The 6,463-nt window shown below is 49.4% G+C and overlaps 1 pseudogene; it reads left to right on the plus strand.

The window, feature by feature from the left end:
- Window positions 1-6,132: 6,132 nt before the first annotated feature.
- LOC140634847 (uncharacterized) overlaps window positions 6,133-6,463 on the plus strand; it is a 6,019-nt pseudogene continuing 5,688 nt past the window's right edge.

The following is a 6,463-nucleotide window of genomic DNA, read 5'->3' on the forward strand; positions in this document are numbered from 1 at the left end:
TGTGTGTGGGAACCCGACGAACGCACAAGAGGGTGGGTGGCGGTGGGAAGGAAGAGGTGCGGACGAGGTGTGCTCGGGTGGCATACCCGAGTTTGAGCGTCTGCCTTCGACTGGGCTCCGGGCGGGCGTCATCACGGCTTTTTGGGGATCCAGCACCGCACCGGCCCCCCCCCCCCCCCCCCCCCCCCCCGCGTGGAGCCTGCTTCTCCCTCTGCCTGCGTCCCGGCCTCTCTCTGTGTGTCTCCCGTGAATAAATACAGTTTATTTATTTATTTATTTTTTAAATATTTAATTTATTCGAGAGAGAGAGAGAGAGAGAGAGAGAGAGAGAGAGATCGGGTGCCCGATCAATACAGTGTAAGAAATTAAACTTAAGAGTAAAAAAATGGAGGGCAGCCCCGGTGGCGCAGCGGTTTGGCGCCACCTGCAGCCTGGGGTGTGATCCTGGAGACCCGGGATCCAGTCCCACATCGGGCTCCCTGCATGGAGCCTGCTTCTCCCTCTGTGTCTCTGTCTCTCTCTCTCTCTCTCTCTCTCTCTCTCTCTCTCTCTCAATAAAAAAATCCTTTAAAATAATAAACAAACAAACAATGAATGAATGAATGAATGCATGCACGAACGAACAAATAAATAAATAAAATTTAAAGAGTTTCAAAAAAGAGAGTAAAAAAATGGAATGGAAAGATAACTTGGCGAGGAGGATGTGTGAACGTATGTAATGCCGCTGAGCGACTCTAGGCTTAGAAAGGGTTACAAGGTTCCATCGTAGGTGACGCCTGTCTTTTGGACCACAACCGAAACACAAAACAAGACCTCCTGTCCCTGGCTCAGAGTAAGGGAGTTCCTGGGTCAGGCTGGAGGGGGTTCCTGTGGTCCGCAGAGTGCAGAACCCCGGTTCAGCCATCTGGACTCTTTTCTTCCTGTCCGCGGAGACAGGCGTGGTCGCAGACGGCACACTCCTGTAAAGGCAAGGCCAGAAGGAAGAACTTCAGCATTTCTTTTGCTCTTCTTTTCTGTTCTTCCGGTTGTTGTGGTTCCGGTGTCGTTGAGCCTCAGCATTTCCAAGCACCTCGTAGGGGCAACCTGGGAGGCTCGCTGGGGTTAAGCAGCTGACTCTCGGTTTCGTCCGCCAGGAGGTGGCACTCTTGACTCGCCCAGTGAGGCCGCGGCGACCTCTGGAAGGAAGGTATCAGGCTCACGGTTTCCGAGGGGCTCGGGTGGCTCCCGAGAAGTGGATCTGAGTGTCTCCAGGCTGTCTGATCCTATCTGAGTCTTAGGATGCGATTCCAGGGGCCCCTGGCCCGCTCGGTCAATAGAGATCACTTAAATGGACCCCGGGGGCCGGGGCCGGGGCCGGGGCCGGGTGGGGGGCGGGGGGGAGAAAGGGAGGGGAGGGAGGAGGGGAGGGCGGCGTGGGGACCGGGGGAGGTCGAAAGAAAGAAAAACAGACGCCATTCTACTCAAGGAAGGCCTTGGTGATACAGCGGATCCTTCCAACGGTGTCTGGTGGCAATGAGCACGGATTCCCACCGACCTTCTGAAGAGGATTTAACAATCGCCAAAAAAAAGGAAGATGACTCACTGAGAGTTTCTGAACTCTGTTCAGGGTTTCGTGGACCTCATTCAGTTCCACGTTGTTCCTTTCTGTTCGGTTTCCATGCAGCTTTTTCATTAGTTCCGGCAACTCCTACTGTATGTAGTTGGACAATCTCAGGGTGACCAGACACCGGGATTCGTCCAGAGTCCTTTCCGCGAATCTTCTGAAAAGTGGACCGCATTGTTGCAAGACCTTCCTAACAACACCTGCACGTGACAGGGAGGTCACCCACGGATGGACGTGCCTAAAGACCCAATGAGAATTCATTATAATGCAGTCGAGAGGAAAATCCGACCAGTTTCTGTCACACACACATACACACACACACACAACACACATGCACGTACGCAGAGCATTTAAACAGTTCGAATGTGGAGTGACGGCACTCTACCAGGACACGTTACAAGTTTAGGAATTTCATTTCCTGTTCGGAACACCGGCAGCATTCACCCACACAATGTAATCTAAGAGGGCTTATGGTTCTTTGTCTGACAGTGCTTCTCATGTGCCTTCCCATAGCAGGTAAACGACCTATAGTAGTCAAGAGACTCTATTTAGGGTTTGGCATTCTGGGATCCGCTGAGAATCCACGAACGGATGAAGGGACCAGTAGACAGACAGACAGACAGGCAGCCAACCAGCCAACCAAAAACATCTCAGAAGTTTTCAAGGCACATGCCTACAAAGGATCACGGATCATAACAAAACGGAAATCTTCAGTGTCTCTTTCGCCGAGGTGGCCCCTAGGAGATTCTACAGGTGCTTTTAGAGTTGTCCCCAAAATGAAGCTCCTTTACCGTGGAGAAGTTTTCACTCTTACGTAGTAGGGGAAGACCGGATACAAACGAACCCAAAAAATAAAATAAATAAGTAAATACCAAAAAAAGTGAAACAAGAACAACCAAAAAAAAAAAAAAAAAAAAAAGGGAATCTAAAAACCTTGCTGTTCTGGGCAGGTAAAGGGAGAGACACACACACACACACACACACACACACACACACCCCAAAAAACAAACAAAAAACCCCCAACCAAACCACACCAAACCAAGCCAACCAACCAAACAAAAAAGCACCTTGTCTTTGTCTTTTCTTCTCTGTTCACACTCTTATCAAGAGTAGACTACCAATGCAAGAGAATCTCGCCATTTTAGCAGAGAGAAGAGCCAAATCTCAGTTGTACACCAGTGTAGTAGTAAAACCCACTTCTCCCAATCTCAGTCCGTCCTGACCACGCCTGCAATCCCTTTTCAAAGAGTCTGCTTCTGGGACGCCTTGGGTGGCTCAGCGGTGGAAGGTCTGCCTTTGGCTCAGGGCCTGATCCCAAGGGTCCTGGGATCCAGACCCACATCGGGCTCCCCACGTGGAGCCTACTTCTTCCCCTGCCTGTGTCTCTGCCTCTCTCTCTCTCTCTCTGTGTGTGTGTCTCTCTGTCTGTCTCTCTCTTTCTCTGTCTCTGCCTCACTGTGTCTCTGTGTCTGTCTCTCTGTCTCTGTCTCTCTTTATCTCTCTGCCCCTTTTCTCTGTCTCTTTGTCTCTCTCTCCCCTTCTCTCTGTCTCTCTCTCTTTCTCTGTCTCTGCCTCTCTCTGTGTCTGTCTCTCTGTGTCTCTCTGCCTCTCTTTTCTCTGTCTCTCTCTCTTTGTCTCTCTCTCCCCTTCTCTCTGTCTCTGTCTCTGCCTCTGTTTATCTCTCTGCCTCTCTTTTCTCTGTGTCTCTCTCCCCTTCTGTCTCTCTTTATCTCTCTGTCTCTCTCTTTGTCTCTCTCTCTCTCCCTGTCTCTCTCCTTCTCTGTGTCTCTCTCTTTCTCTATCTCTGTCTCTCTTTGTCTCTGTCTTGCTTTCTCTGTCTCTCTCTATCTCTCTGTGTCTCTGTCTCTGTGCCTCTGTCTCTCTTTGTCTCTCTCTTTCTCTGTCTTTCTCTCTGTCTCTGTCTCTGTTACTCTCCTTCTCTCTGTCTCTCTCTCTGTCTCTGTCTCTCTCCCATGAATACATAAATAAAATCCAAAAAAATAAAAAACAGAAAACAAAAAACAAATCTCAAAAATCTCCTTCATAAATCCCTTCTATAATTTCTTTTTCCATTCCGTCAGTCTTAAGTGTTCTTTCTCTAAATAGCCAGGCTTTGGGACGCCCCTGTGCCTCAGCGTTTGAGCGTCTGGCTTCAGCTCAGGGCGTGATCCCAGACTCCTGGGACCGAGTCCCATATCAGGGTCCTCGCATAGAGCCTGCTTCCCTTGTCTCTGCCTGTCCCTGTGTCTCTCGTGAATAAGTAAATAAAATCTTAAAAAAAAAAAAAAAAAAAGCCAGAGTCATTTCAGGACAGATTCATTTTCTTTTTTATTTTATTTTATTTTATTTTATTTTATTTTATTTTATTTTATTTTATTTATTTATGATAGTCACAGAGAGAGAGAGAGAGAGAGAGGCAGAGACACAGGCAGAGGGAGAAGCAGGCTCCATGCACCGGGAGCCTGATGTGGGATTCTATCCCAGGTCTCCAGGATCGTGCCCTGGGCCAAAGGCAGGCGCCAAACCACTGCGCCACCCAGGGATCCCCGATTCATTTTCTTTAACCACCACCACCACCACCCGTATTTTCATGCCTTGTATCTATTCTACATGTCTCCTACTATCTCACACACAGAGGTTGTTTTCCTTATCGTTAACCAGTAGTCTCGATTCCATGTGGCAGATTTTTTAAAATTGTACTTATTTTACACTTTTTGAGAGAGGAGAGAGAGAGAGAGAGAGAGAGAGAGAGAGAGAGAACTTTGTGAAGGGGGAAGAGAGGGAGGGAGGGAGACAGAGACAGAGACATAGGCAGAAGCAGGCTCCCCACAAGGAGCCAGATGTGGAAAGGGGTCCGGACTCGGATACCTCCCCCCCCGCCGCCCCAGAATTGGGCCCTGACCCAAAGGCCGATGCTCAACCCCTCAACCGCTGAGCCACCCAGGCGGCAGACTGTTAACTCCTAGAAACCTCAGTCTCTGGTGAAAAGTCAGTAGGAACCACGGGCACATTGTCTATCGTACCAGAAATCCTTAGATTGTCAAATGTATGAATACATGTGATAGTTTTTAGAAACACGTGTGTGTGTGTGTGTGTGTGTGTGTGTGTGTTTGTGTATGTATTGTTGGGCTGGCTGAGAGACAGGGGCACCCAAAATGGCGGACATCTCAAACTGGGTCAAAATGGCTGATCTTCCCGTCAAAGCATCCCTGACCACCACATCATCTCCAGTGAGTCAAAGCCTAGATGGGAAACCGAAACTTTCCATCCAGGAACCGCCCCCGCCCCCTCCCCATCGTCTGATACTATCCCCCCCCTACTCCCAGCCAATCACCTAAGGACACGGTGTTCCCTTGTCTAATTTGGCTAGGGACCCACCCGGATCCAGAGTCGGAACCAAGAAGGCTTCAAAACCCCCACAGTCCCCAACCCCGCGCGACTTCCCTGACTCTGGCCACCTCTCCGAGTCATGGAACCTCGCCCAGGAGCGCTCCCCATTAAAGCACTCTCCTACCTACTGCCTGGCTCTGCTGGTTTTTTATTTCTCCGCTGTTCATTTTGTAAAAACCTAACATGTAGGACACAATTTTTTTTTTAAGATTTAAGAGAGGGGGGGGGGGGCAAAGACACAGAGGGAGAAGCAGGCTCCAGTGCAGGGAGCCTGACGTGGGACTCGATCCCGGGACTCCAGGATCACGCCCTGGGCTGAAGGCGGCACTAAAACGCTGAGCCACACGGGCTGCCCTGTATGATACAATTGTGAAGGAAGCACGAAACAGGGGATCCCTGGGTGGCTCAGCGGTCCTGCAGGGTGCCCGCTTCTCCCTCTGCCCGTGTGTGTGTGTGTGTGTGTGTGTGTGTGTGTGTGTGTGATGAATTGTGAATTAAAATTAAAAAAAAAAAAGAGGAAGGAAAAGAGAAACGAACAAACCAACCTGAAACACGTTTACTGACACACCCAGGTATCTGCAGGTTTCCTGAATCAGACAAAAGAGAAACACAAAAACTGAGGTGGGGGGAGGGGGGGGGGAAGGAAGAAAAGGGCAAGGGGTGGGGGAGGAAAACACAACACCACAAAACAAAAAAACCACCTTGGGTGTCTTACTGACTCACACTTTAGTATTTTACCTTTCTGTTGGAAAGACAGACGCCAGGTATCCGATGAACTGAACCCAATTTATCAATTAAGCTAGTTACACCTTCAAAGTTCCAGGTCACCAAAGATTTGGGAAGCTATTGTAAAAGTTTAACCTATAGACTTTTATTTATTTATTTATTTATTTATTTATTTATTTATTTATTTATTTATTTATGATAGTCGGGGGGGGGGAGAGAGAGAGAGAGAGAGAGAGAGAGAGAGAGAGAGAGAGAGAGAGAGAGAAAGAGAGGCAGAGACATAGGCAGAGAGAGAAGCAGGCTCCATGCACCGGGAGCCCGACGTGGGACTCGATCCCGGGTCTCCAGGATCGCGCCCTGGGCCAAGGGCAGGCGCCAAACCGCTGCGCCACGCAGGGATTCCCCCCTTTTTTCATTTTTTTCTTTTTCTTTTTTTTTAACCTGCTTGCTCGTCACAAGGAAAAGTACACGAGACGGACAAAATCGATCATTTGAAGTAGTTTCCGTGGACAAATCCTCAGAGGCACAACTCCACTAATCCGTTGAGTTCACAGCAAAGTTGAGTACGCCCGTCCCTCGGGGCCTGGACCCTCCGGCATGGGCATGGCATCCGGGTGGGTCCCGGTGGAACAAGGGGATAAGTAGTTCTCCTTTTCTTTTCTGTGCCTGTGGGTCTAAGAAGACACCACACGTGTCTTGTTTCTTTGTAATGAGGTGGCGGAAGGGTCTATCTCGATCACCACC

This window comes from Canis lupus, chromosome 6 (assembly GCF_048164855.1).
Source record: "Canis lupus baileyi chromosome 6, mCanLup2.hap1, whole genome shotgun sequence".
NCBI classification, from domain to species: domain Eukaryota; kingdom Metazoa; phylum Chordata; class Mammalia; order Carnivora; family Canidae; genus Canis; species Canis lupus.